The 14,383-nt window shown below is 36.6% G+C and overlaps 1 protein-coding gene across 8 annotated transcripts in view; it reads right to left on the reverse strand.

Annotated features, from left to right (window-relative positions):
* The window catches only part of CASK (calcium/calmodulin dependent serine protein kinase), a 315,531-nt gene that overhangs the window by 233,347 nt on the left and 67,801 nt on the right, over positions 1 to 14,383 (reverse strand). The gene's annotated exons all lie outside the window — the stretch shown is intronic.

Below are 14,383 nucleotides of genomic sequence, written 5' to 3' on the forward strand. Positions count from 1 at the left end.
AAATGTGCATAAGATGTTTATTCTTAAAACTACAAAATATTTGCTGAGAGAAAGTAAAGAAGACCTATATATGGTAAAATATACTATGTTCATGATTGGAAGACTCAATACTTTTAAGATTTCCATTCTCCTCAAGTTAATATGCAGATTCAAAATAACACCGATTCAAATTCTACGCTTTTTTTTTGCAGAAATTGACAAACTTATTTATTTTTTGTGGAAGTGTAAAGGACCTAGAATAGCTTCAACAATTTTGAAAGTAATTGCGAGATTTAAGCTACTAGATTTTAATACTTAATGAAGAGTAATCTAGATAGTGTGCATCTGATATAAAGATATACATTTAGATTAGAAAAGAAAGTGCAGAAATAGCCAACACATTATTTTTGATAAAGATGCCATTAGAGAAAGGGTAGTGTTTTAAACAAATGGTGCTGGCATAACTGGCCATAAATGAATCTCAGCCCTTAGCTCATACCATACACAACTCATGTCAAAATGGATCATAAACCTAGAGTAATAGCTTAAACTACAATTCTAGAAGAAAATATGGAGAAAAATCTTCACAAATTTGATGCAGCTGAAATTTTAAGACACAAACTATGAACTACTAATAAAAAAGATAAACTGGACATCATCAAAATTAAAAAGTTCTGCTCTTCAAAAGATTCCATTAAGCATATAAAATGGAAAGCCACACATGATATATTTAAAGTGACAAAAGGGAAAAATTTACAACCAAGAATACTCTATCCAGCAAGACTCTCATTCAGATTTGATAGAGAAATCAAAAGCTTCACAGATAAACAAAAGCTAAAAGAATTCAGCACCACCAAACCAGCTTTACAACAAGTGTTAAAGGAACTTCTCTAGTCATCAAACCGTAAGAAAAGAGACCAAAAAGAAGAAAGAGGAAAAAAAAAAAGACCTACAAAAGATTGCTTTAGCAGTTTGGAGTCTTTTTCGGTTCCATACAAATTTTGGAATTGTTTGTCTAGTTCTGTGACGAATGTTATGAGTATTTTGACATGGGTTGCACTGGATCTGTAGATTACTTTGGGTAGTACGGCCATTTTGATGCTGAATTCTTCCAATCCAAGAGCACAAGATATCTTTTCATTTCTTTGTATCACCTTCAATTTCCTTCGTCAACACTTTAGTTTTCAGAGTATAGGTAACCTCCTCGGTTAAGTTTATTTCTAGATATTTTGTTGTTTTTGATGCAATGGAAATGTTTATGCTTGTTATAAAATTCTGGGTTTTAAAGTGAAAAAAAAGTGAATGAAGGGTCACAAATGGAAAAATATCCTTCTTTCTTATAGGTGAGTTGTATTCCAATACCTATATATGCTGCATCTTCTTCATCCATTCATTTATTGATGTGCACTTAGGATGCCTCCATATCTTGGCAATTATAAATAATGTTGCTGTTAATAGTGGGGTGTATGTATCTTTTTGAATCAATTATTATTTTGTGGTTGGCTTTATTCCTTTGGTAATTATGTAACTTTAAAAAGCAAAAGCTCTGAACGTTCTTAGAAACAATGAACAGTACATACATATAAATTAAAAATATGTGCAGTATATTGTGTATATGTATTTACATGCAATATATTGTATACATGCAGTCAAACTGTAACAGTTCTACCTAATAAAACTGAAAAATGAAAAAAATTTAAAAATTAAAAAATAAAACGGAAAGCCACAAATTGCAAGAAAACATTTGACATATATATATCTGACAAAGGAAGCATATCCAGAATATATAAAAACTTCTACAACCAATACAAAAAAGACACACACTTCAATTTAAAAAAATAAACATACACATACACGCATACACACACAAGATCTAAAAAGGTACTTCAACAAAGAAGATATATGATAGCCAATAAGCACATTTTGTCATCAAATAAATGCAAATTAAAAGAAGAAATACCATGACATACTTACTAGAATGGCACAAATTGAAAAGGATGACAAATACAAATATTGGTAAGGATGTACAGCGACTGGAACTCTCATGTATTATTGGTAGTAATGTAAAATGGAATAATCAGTGTGAAAAATAGTTTGGCAGTTCAAAATAACTCAGCAATTCCACTCCTAGATATTTATGCAATAAAAATGAAAATATATGTCCACTCAAAGATTTGTACACAAACATTCAAAGCCCCAAACTGGAAATAATCTATATTTCTATCAATAGGAAAATGGATTTAAAAACAGTGGTATATCCATGCAATGGACTATTACTCAGCAATAAAAAAGAACTACTGATATAACACACATGGAGATGAATCTCTAAACCATTATGCTAAATTTAAAAAGCTATACAAAATATATAATTTCATTTGCATGAAATTCCAGAGCACAAAACTAAACTAATGACTATAACATAAAGTAGATCAGTTTGGGGCAGGGAGAGGACAGAATGGCCACAAAGGAACATAATGGAATTTTTTGGGATAATGAAAATGTTCTTTAATTATAGTGCTGGTTACACAGAAGTGTATATTGGATAAAACTAACTGAACTGTAAACTTAAAATAATTGAATTATATTGTATGTTAAATTACACCTCAGTGAAATTAATTTTTAAATGTACATATCTAATTTTGAAAAAAAAATGACAGATTGCATTTTCTTCAAATAGCCAACAGCAATATTTCTGATACTGTATGCTCTTCTAGAACCATGACACTTCCCATCAAGACACAGTGTATTTCCTGTTCTCCTGAGTCTAGGTCATTAAAGACGATATGACTTCAACCCAGTTCTCTGTCTCTTTCAACATTCACCCTTCAAACTCAGCTGCCATGCTGTGAGAAAGTCTCTCAACATAGAGAAGCCATGTGAAATGTGGCCAAGAGTCCCAACTAAGGTTTCTTAGTCAACAGCCAGCATCAACTGTCAGACATGTGAGGGTGTGAGCCTGAAGATTTCCAGTCTCTAGTCCTCAAATCTTCCAAGATCATACCCCAGAAACCATGGAACATATAAACTCTATTCCTGCAGTGCCCTCTCCAAGTTGATAATCCCCAGAATTTGCGAACATAATAAATGTTGTCTTATGTAACTGGGGTAACTTGCTATGTAGTCCTAGTACCTACCATGAGGTAAAGCAAAATGTTCTGATCAAAACTGCATATTACGTGCACCCCAACGTTCATAGCAGCACTATTTACAACAACCATGACGTGGAAGCAACCTATATGTCCATCAACAGATGAATGGATAAAGAAGATGTGGGGGGTGTGTGTGTATACACTCACACACACTCACATACTGGAATACTACTCGGTCATAAAAAAGAAATAAAGCCATTTGCAGCAATATGGATGGGCCTAGAGATGATCTTATTAAGTAAGTCAGGGAAAAACAAGTATCATATGATATCACTTACATGCAGAACCTTAAAAAATGATATAAATGAACTTATTTACAAACTAGAAATAGACTCACAGACATAGAAAACAAACTATGGTTACCAAAGGGGAAAAGGAGTTGGGGGAGGGATAAATTAGGAGTTTGGGATTAACATATACATACTATTATACGTAAAATAGATAAACAACAAGGACCTGATGTGTAGCACAGGGAACTATATATATATATTCTCTCTATATATATATTCTTGTAATAATCTATAATGGAAAAGATTCTGAAAAAAGAACATATATATATATATATATACATATCTACTTGAATCACTTTGCTGTACACCTGTAACTAACACAACATTGTAAATTGACTATACGCCAATTAAAAACTATTAGCTCTAAATGCAAATGTATTCTTGATTTTGTTGCTTTGTGCTAGAGTGGCATCACTGATGATGTGCCATATTGTACTTTCCATTTCTTGACATATTACTCTTTTTGTAAACATTTGTTGAGCATTTACTATGTATAAAAATTCAAGCTTGCCTAAAAATCAAGTCACTTTCACAAGGTCAAATTTGAACCCTAGTCTTCCTTGTTCTTACTCACGGCACTACAGTTCCTGTTGCAGTGGTCACCACCGCTACTGCTGCTGGTAACTAGACTAACCAACTAGAATATTTCTGTTGTACCTTTGATATCTTTCTTCCTCATCCAGCTCTATGGTCATTTTTTTTACCATCACTTTTAGCTCTCTAGGTGCCTTTACCCATCACGTTTGCTGTGTGTAATACTTCCCACTCTGATGCAATCTACCCATACAGTTCTCATCTCCTAAATTGTAGGCTAATTAGCATTGCTGAGGGACTATCAGCATGTTGATAAATACTGCTACAAACTTCTTGCATCCAGCCCCAGCTGGACGCCTGAGGCAGCCAAGCAATTTCTCCTGATATCTCCCTTCTATCCCCTGAAGTGCAGTTACAAACTCTCTTATCTCTCTATTCTCTATCACCACTGCTACTCTCAGTGGGTGGCTCTGCTTCCTATTTCACTTAGAAAATCAGGCCACCAGCTGAGGGACTTAATGTCCTCCGCTTCCGCCTTCGGCCTAAAGACCCAGCTCTATTTGTACCCTGCTTTCCTTTTGTCTCAGTGGAAGAGGGACCCACCTCTCATCTATGCTTTAGATCCATCCTCGACCTGCTGCCTATCAAAGACCTTACTCCAACAGTATGTCTCTTTCCTTTCTATGAGCTCATTGGCCTCCAGGATAAAAAAGATGCTTAAATTCCTCCCTTCTTAAACTCCACTCCTATTCCACATGCCCCTCCATCTACCACTCTCTTCTTCCCAGTCTATCCTCTTGAAAATTATTCCATAGTACTTCCCCCACTTCCTCACTACTCATTCCTTCCTCAGCCTACTACAATCTGGCTTCTATCCCCATCACAACATTGAAACTGCTCTGGTCAAGGTTTCCACCGATTTCCATGTTGCCAAATTCCATGGATATTGCAGTTATTCTCTCATTTGGCCTCTTTATAGCATTTGAAACCACAGAAAATCTCTCTCAGCTTCTGTGACAACATTCTCTGTGATGGATAATTCTACTTCTCTCTCCCCCTCCTGGTTCCTCTTTCTTGACCTATCCTTTCTTTAAAGGTAAGTGTTCCTCAGGATTCTGATCTTGACTGTGTTTTATTTTCACTGGGATCCTTTGATGTTTTGTCTTTAAGCAATCATATGTATTTCCATGATTTCATCTCTTACCTACATTATGATGCTCAAATCTTTTCTCTTTTGCTCTGACATCGGTCCTAAGTTTTAGAGTAAAATATCTAACTGCCTACTGATCGTCAACATTTACATTTCAAAGGTTCCTTGGACTCAACATGTTCAAAACTCATTTACTCTCCCTGACCCACCTACCATTTGACAAGGTCTCTGTTTGAATAAAGTAAATAGCACTGCTATCCAGCTGGTCACATGAACCAAAAATGTGGGCATTTCCTAGAATTTTATTTGAACTTAAGCCCAATACCACCAAGTTTTACTGACTGAATCTCCTTAATAATTCTTCTTTTAGCCCCTCTTCTCCATCCAAGACTACTGTCAAAGCTTTAATTTAGGCACCTCTCTCTTGTGTGGACCACTGCAACTTCCTAGCTGGTTCTCCCTCCTTACCTGGTCTCCTCCACAATACTACCTCACTGGTCTTCTTAAAATACAAACCTGACTGTGCGACTCTCCCACTTAGAACACACCAATGACTCCCCAGTGCCTAGAGAATACAATTCAAACTTCTTATCATTGCTCACAAGGCATTCATAACCTAACTGGTGTATCTCTCACCCACCCTCACTTCAACTTCAAGAAAACCAAACTACTTGCACTTTCCTGAACATGCCTTGCTAATAATTCACGGCTCCACATCTCCACACATACTTACTTTCAATGCCCTACACCCAACAAGTCCATTTGCGAATTCCTCATCTTGTCACAACAGAACTTGTCAGTTTCCCCTCTGTACTACAACAGGGAATGCTTACATTTTGGTATCTATTTCACTGTGTGTTAGTTTACTATTGTGCTTACACTTTGGTGTCTATTTCACTGTGTATTAGTTTACTATTGTAGCTGTAAGAAATTACTTCAAACTTCGTGGCTTAAAAGAACACAAAGTTGTTCTCTTACAGTTTTGGAAGTCAGAAGTCTGCAGTGAGTCTTACAGGGCCAAAATCAAGGTGTTAGCAGGGCTGGTTCCTTCTCATGACTCCAGGGGAGAATCAGGTCCTTGCCTCTTCAAGCTTCTAGAGGCTGCTGATGTTCCTTGGCTCATGGCCACATCACCCCAATCTCTGCTTCTTTTCTCACACTGCCTTTTCCTATAGGCAAATCTCCCTCTGCCACCCTCTTGTAAATACCCTTGAGATTACACTGAATGCACCCGTATAATCCAAGATAATCTTCCCATCCCAAGATCCTTAATTTAATAACATCTGTAAGATCCCTTTCTGAACGTCAAGTAACACATTCACAAGTTCTGGATCAGGATATGGACATCTTTAGGCTATGGGGAGCATTATTCAACCTTCCAGACCATTGCAACAATAATCATTTTTATATGCGTATCTCCCTGACTACACTGTGACTTTCTTTAGGGTAGGCTTGCTTTTGATTTCTCAGTATCTGACATATAGTAAGAGATTAATAAAGGTCTGTTAAATAAATTTAACGAAGCATTCATGTTGGGAAGTAAGGGTTGAAATAAGATGGGCCTGGTAATACGGGTCTAGAAATCAAACACCAGAAAATCAAACATCAGCATTTTAAATCAATCCTAAGGCAAAAGGGCAAGAGGAAGAACCATTATTAATTATATAACCCTAAGATTGGGGGAAATGATGAAAGTAGTAACTAAAGAAGATAAAAATGGCACTAGAGAGCAGAATAAATTAGATGGGGTGGAGACTGGAGAGTACCTAATAAGAAGATTCTTGTAGTAGATGTGCAATGAGAAGATTAAGGCCCGATTAAGGCACTGGTAAGTAGAAATGGAAAAGAGAGAAAAGTATAATATTTATGCTATTAAAAATAAGATCAAGTAGTCCTAATGAGACAATTAGTGGCACTACTCCACAACGTGTCTGTTAGCATTTATATGATGCACAGTACTGAAGACATCCATCTGATCACACCTCCTTCCTCTTCCTGTACTTTAAACCTCATTTTCAGAAAAACATTCTGGCTTTAACATACAGAATAATAATGCTTTCACCAAAACTCACTTGGAGATTCAATATTATTCTACACAACCTTTTTAGGTAACACATGTGAAACTCTAATATCACAGGAACAAATACTCAACGTGGACTAATCCAATACTCTAAATCAAGTCATGGGCCTATTCTATTTAAATGGATGTTTTTTTCAGGTAGAACTTGACTTTAAAATTTAATTTTGCTGAAGTGATGAAAGTCAATACTAAAAATTCTACTTTGAAATAACCCATAATATTGAGTTACTAATCATTTCAGGGGAATAAGGAATAGGAGAAAAAGCAAATCAAAATAAAGCACTGCCAAGTATTACAAATAGGGTTGCTTGATACAATAGCTCATCACTGTCATTCACACCATCCCCATGCCAGTTATCAATCCACTGTGTCTCAGCTCCAAATCCACCCTTCATTGCCTGCTCTGCACTGTTGGAGCTGAACTCCTTTCCAGCTGGCACAAAATTAAATTTTGTCAGTAAAGGGCACTGGAGGGATGCTGAATGAGAAAGAGGTCTGTCCCCCTGGTTCCAGTGTATTTTTCTGGTCAGGCTCCTGCAGTGTGTACAGTTTATCTGCAGTGCCCAGTGGCCAGCGGCAGGCAGCAGCTTTCCATGAGCAGGCGGCTTTGCAGCAGAATGCTGCTGGTGGGGCACGCTCGCCGAGCCCAGCTTCCCCCTGGAATTCTCCAAGCAGCTCTGCAGCAGAGCTTCCCCCTGCACCTTCTCTGTCAGCTTCCTGAGAGTTCAAAGGTGAGGCATCTCCTCACCTAAGGATGGCTTCCCCTGGACTTCAGAGGGCAGATTTCCAAGTCCCATCAGCATGGTGTCTCAGTGAACTTCTTTGTATCAGCTGAGCCATGGCTATGCCCTCTCCTATAAGGTTTGGATTTCAGCCGAGCGGGGAGGGAGGCCAGCCATCTTGGAGTGTTCTATTTTAGCACTTGGGTTTGTGGCTGTTCCCTGTGTGCTTTTCCTGTAATTTTCAGAGTTCTCTAACTCTGATTAGCCAATTCCCCACTATTCCAATCTCCTGGTAATAATTCTTTATATTAAATTTTGCCTGTTCAAATTACTATTTGGTTTCTGTCTCCTGACAGGACCCTGACTGATACACTACCCCCACCCAGGATAAACTATTCTGACTGGGCTCTAAGAGGACTTTAATGTGACCAGATTATCTAAAGTGCTAAAATATTCACTCTAGATATCCAAGAAATTCTTTGTCTGGAACAAATGACTGTCTGGAATTATGGAAACTAAACTGGTCACATACAGAATCAAAGGAAACAGAGACATTAGTTTTAGAATCAAACATTCAAAAACATATTATAAAATCAACAATAGCAAGTATGTGTCATTTCATGAATTTTTTAGTTAATCAATCTATACCTGCCTATTCTGATAAAATCAAACTAGCTCTGCACTTAGCTCTAAAGATTTTCCTACATGAGAATTTTGTGACATGTTCCAGGACTCCTGAGCCTTCTGGTGCCACTACAACATTGGATGACAGATTATCTGTTTTTCCACATTGTTTTACAGACCTAAACTCTTACTAAAACTGAAAAGTGCTTTACAGTTCAAAAGGTAATCACTACCTGTTTCTTTATAATATTATTCCGAGAAGAGTGCCAAAACTGTATTATGAAAAAGCAGACTGCTTAAAATAATGTCCCCAACTTCTGATTACCAAAATTATTAAAATTCAGTTTTAATAAACAGTGCCAGACTAGATTTTAAATAGTCTCTAATTGTAGAACACAATATGTTCTTATTTTAGTGTCATATTCACAGTGACAAATTATTCACTGCTGTCATATGTATCTTGAATTGATACTTGAGGACATCCGATCCTATGGTAGAATTTTAATACTGCTTTAGAATGGAGTAGCACCAGCTACTACAACCTCACTCGAACATTAAAGCAACAAAGTTTTCACTTTAAAAATTATCTGGTGTGGCAGATAAAAGATGGCTAGAAATTTCTCATCATCTCCCCCATTCAGAGGTGGGATCTACGTCTCCTCCCTTTCAATCTAGGTGGGCTCCATGAGTTCTCTGACCAGTAAAATATAATGGAAATGAAACTGTGCCAGCTTCCCTGTGAGCCTGACGGAGCATTTGCCGTAACATATTACCCAGGTCCGTGTCACCACACCACTCTGGCCCCTGGTTGAGATTAGTTTTAAAACATCAGATTTTGTGGATGGCTAGCCTAACAGTTGTCAAATTTCACTTAAAAGAAGACATAAGTATCACTTTACTGTAATTTTATCCCTTTAATTATTCTTGGCTTAATTTGAATAATTACTAGTCAATAGGATCTCCTGATAAATTTCCAATATTTTTAATGTACACTGGTAAAATTGTTATTAATTCCTCTTTGCTAAAATCCTAACAGTACATTAAGGCAAAAAAAGTTTTTAAAAGGTATTAATAATGCATTTGTTTTGATTATCTTAAGAGAAAACTCTAACAGAAAGTAGCCACCATGAAAAATTTAAATGGGAGAGGGAAACACACTTGATGTCTCAGTTAATAATCTTGAGAGGACTCTTAAGAAAAAAATAAACCTAGAAATACCCTCAAACTAAATCAAAGTGATAAAAATATATACACACTAGAGAAAAGAGGGGTTCCAACTGATGAACTAGCCAGATGTAGTCAATACACAGTAAGCAGGCACGTAAAAGGGCCCATTCTCCCCAAAACCAGCAGTCCATAATAAACACCCCAGACTAATGAGTGAAAACCCTATTTTATCAGCCAACCTAGGGGCAGAAAGTTTGTAAAAACAAAAACAAAAAACAAAAAACAAAAAAACAAAAAAACACCTCCATGAGCATGTTTGACTTTATTTTGAAAAATTTGGAAATTTGTTTTATCTGACAGTATGAGAAGAAAAAATCCGTATCTTGTCAGGGCCTAGAAAAAACTACTTTACTGTAGTTTTATTTTAAAAAAAGAGGAAGATGAAATAAGTAAAGTAAACCAACAGAAATTATAGAGAAGACTGAGGTGGGTGAGATGAAGATAACTCCAGAATGAATCTAGAATGAACCCCACTGGAGGACAGGAAAATTATGGCCCACCTACAATGTGCTAAGCAAGAGCTGAGGTGCTTCACAGTCTTCATCATTTTCAACCTTTAAACCAGCTCTCTGAGGACATTATTATCCTCACTTGACACCTAGGAAAGCTGAGGTTTATAGAACTTAAGGTCACATCACACAGAACAGATTTGGAATGTCTGACTCCACCTCTTCCCATGATTTCCTACAATGGATCTGAAGAAAAGTTGTGAAACTTTTAACTAAACCCACTTACTATTTAACAACTTCAAATTACTCTTGGATTTAATAAGAACTCAACAAGATAGCAGTGTTCTTAGTCTTATGCAAGACACTGCTGTTTTCAAACAACATGAGGGGAAGTGATGATATTAAAAAGACAAAGGTTAGTTTCCAAAGGTCAGTTAAAAAAATAACAGTGGACAAACAAATAAGGTTAGGACGTAAAAAAACATGGTAACATTTTCATTCATATATTAGAACTGCTAAAAAGGTACACATTATAGATAGACTGGCAAAGGTTTTCAGAAAACCTGTTGACTCTGCACTAAAAAATGAGTAATCTGGAAATCATTCCCACAAAGTAGTCTTAAAATTTTCTGTCCGTTATTTCGGAAGAGTAAACAAACTAGATAAACTCCACCCTGTTGCTGGGAAGGAAACATAAGCCAGCCAAAATAAAAGCACATACTACAGACAATGCAAGGCCAACTGAAACAGACTAGTGGAATTCTTTCCAAAGCATTTCAGCAATGGCACTTATGTCGAAACTTTAGATTCATTTAGAACCAAATGCCTTTTGTCATTATTTCTTAAGTATCCAGTAAAGACAAAACAAGATTCATCTGTGTCCTGACTTGCTCTCCAGAAGATGAGGACCTTCTGTCTGGATAACCAGATTTAAAAGTATTTATGTTTTATTCCTACCTATACCCACCTTGGTACTTAGCATTCTGCATAAAATAGGTATCTAATGAGCCTTTCTCTCCCCTCAAGACTGAATGGATGCTTCTGTGAACTAACAAACCAAACTCCCACGAGGCAAAATACAAATATCTTAATAGTCTAGACAGATCTTTATCCCTGACCCCATAAGCTGACAAAATAACATGGCTCCACTCTCTTACCCTTAGAACAATGTATACCTATTCCTTGCACATATACCATAAGGGAGTAGCTTGATGAATTTTCAGTGAATTCACCCATGTAACCATTACCCAGATCAAGAAATAGAACATGACCAGCAGTCAAAAGCCCCTATCATTTTGATTTCAAACATCATAGATTAGTTACACTGTCTTTCTACTGTAAATAAATGGAATCACAGGGTAGGTAGTCTTCCATGCCTGGCTTCCTTCACTCATCATTTTGCTTATGAAATTCACCTATGTTTTATGTGTAACAAAGCTTCATCCATTCTCCTTGCTTTGTAGTACTCAACTGTATGAATACAATACAATTTATCTACACCATTCTACTGCTGCTGGACATTTGGGTTACTTCTAATTTAGGTCTACTATAATTCTGCTAAAAACATTCTTGTACATTTTTTTTGGTGAACATACCTTAAGACATTTCTGATGAGTATATACCTAGGCGTGGAAATGCTAGATCATAAGCTATATATGTCACCTATTTTATATTCCTCAACAATTTACCAGAGTGGTTGAACTAATTTATGCTCCTATTAGCAGGAAGAGTTCTGGTGGTTCTACATCTTCATGAACATTGGAATTGTCTGTCATTTTCATTTTGTAGCCATTTTGTTGGGAATGGAGTGGTATCACACTATGTTTTTAATATGCATGTCTCTGATGACTAATGAAGCTGGATACCACTTACTGATCATTTGGATAAATTTTCTTCCCTGTAGTATTTTCCAAGTCTTTTATCCACTCCTTAGACTTCCTGATCGGTCTCTGGGATCTCTGCAGAATTTACTTTGAGGACACCTAGACTTGATTTCTCATAGGAGAAGGGTCACCACCCACTACCAGAACTAATTATATGACCTCATTAGCAAACTGCCGAGCAAGCATACACAGCAAAGCAGTCTGAATATGCTAGAGTGCTAAACTAGGCAAAAGGGGATAGATAAACACAATATTAGAATCATGTGTTTTCATAGCCCAACTTTGGAGTCCTGACCATGAAAGTCTAAGACAGCCTATTTACCGTTTACAGATGTAACCTGCCAAAAAGCAGAAACTTACCTTTCTTAATCAACTATCAAACTGTTCCTTTACTGCACCATCCCTAGAATCCTCAGCAAATTCACAAAACTTATCTGATATTCTTTCATTAACTCAATAAATATTTATTAAATACCTACTTGGTGCCAGACACAGTTCTAGACAGTCAGAGCAAAGTTGTGAAGAAAACAAAAAATCTCTGCCTCCCAAGAATATATACAATGGAGAAAAGACAGTGTCTTCACCAAGTGGTATTGGGAAACAGGACAGCCACATGTAAATCAATGAAGTTGGAACACTCCCTCACACCATATATAAAAATAGACTCAAAATAGCGTTAAGACTTAAATATAAGACGAGGCACTATAAAACTCCTAGAAGAAAACATAGGCAAAACATTTTCTGACATAAATCTTAGCCATGTTCTCTTAGGGCAGTCTACCCAGGCAACAGAAATAAGAGCAAAAATAAACAAATGGGACCTAATTAAACTTAGAAGCTTTTGCACAGCAAAGGAAACCATAAGCAAAGCAAAGCAACAACCTAAGGAATGGGAGAAAATATCTGCAAATGATGCAACTGACACAGGCTTAATTTCCAGAATATATAAACAGCTCATACAACTAAATAACAAAAAACAACCCAATCCAAAAATGGGCAGAAGACCTAAACAAGCAATTCTCCCATGAAAACATACAAATGGCCAATGGGCACAAGAAAAAATGCTCAATATCGCTAATTATCAGAGAATGCAAATCAAAACTACATTGAGGTATCACCTCACACCAGTCACAATGGCCATCATTAAAAAGTCCACAGATGATAAATGCTGGAGAGGGTGTGGAGAAAAGGGAACCCTCCTACACTGTTGGCAGGAATGCAATGCACTCCCAATTAAAAGAATTAAATGCAATGCACTCCAAATTAAAAGAACAAGAGAAATCCCCTGAAGGAATGATCAATGAAATAGACTTTGATAGTCTGATCATGACTTCAAAATAGGAGTGATGGAAGTACTGAAGGAACTAAAAGAGACTGTGAATAGAGACAGAGAATATGTCAAAAAGGAAACTGACACCATAAAGAGTAGCCAATTATAATTGGAAAACTCATTTGCTGAGATAAGAGCTGAGCTAAAGGCTGTAAAAAGTAGGCTAAATAATGCAGAGGAACAAGTAAGTGACTTAGAAGACAGGACAACAGAAGTCACCCAATCAGAACAGCTGAGAGATAAACAAATAGAAACCAATGAAAACAATATAAGGGACCATTGGGATAATATAAAGCATGCCAAATTATGCATAATAGGGGTCCCAGAAGAAGAAAGAGCAAAGGGGATTGAAAGGAATTTGAAGAAATCATGACTGAAAACTTCCCAAACCTAAAGAAGGAATCAGATATCCAAGTACAGGAAGAACAGAGGGTCCCAAACAAGAGGAACCCAAACAGACCCAGAGCAAGACATATTATAATCAGAGTGGCCAGGGTTAAGGATAAAGAAATGATTCTAAAGGCAGCAAGAGTTAAACAAAGAAAACAAAGAGTTAGTTACAAAGGGACCCCCATAAGGCTTTCAGCTGATTTCTTTACACAAACACTGCAGGCCAGAAGGGAGTGGCAAGATATATTTAAAGTCCTGAATGAGAAAAAAGTGCAACCCAGGATACTTTATCCACAAGGCTATCCTTTAAAATAGAAGGAAAGATAAAGAACTTCACATACAAGTAAAAACTAAAAGAATTTAGTCACACTAAATCTATGCTAAAATAAATATTGAAAGGTCTACTCTAAATAGAAAAAAAGCAGAATGCTACAGAGAGGAAAAAACCATAATTAGAAAGGCGGTAACTACAATGAATTACATCAGAATAAACATGAAATTGTAAAAAAGGACATCTAAATCATTAAGGGTGGGAGAGGGGAGCAAGAAACTATAGTTTTTTTCCTACTCTTTGTT

The sequence above is a fragment of the Vicugna pacos genome, chromosome X, assembly GCF_048564905.1.
Source record: "Vicugna pacos chromosome X, VicPac4, whole genome shotgun sequence".
Taxonomy (NCBI): domain Eukaryota; kingdom Metazoa; phylum Chordata; class Mammalia; order Artiodactyla; family Camelidae; genus Vicugna; species Vicugna pacos.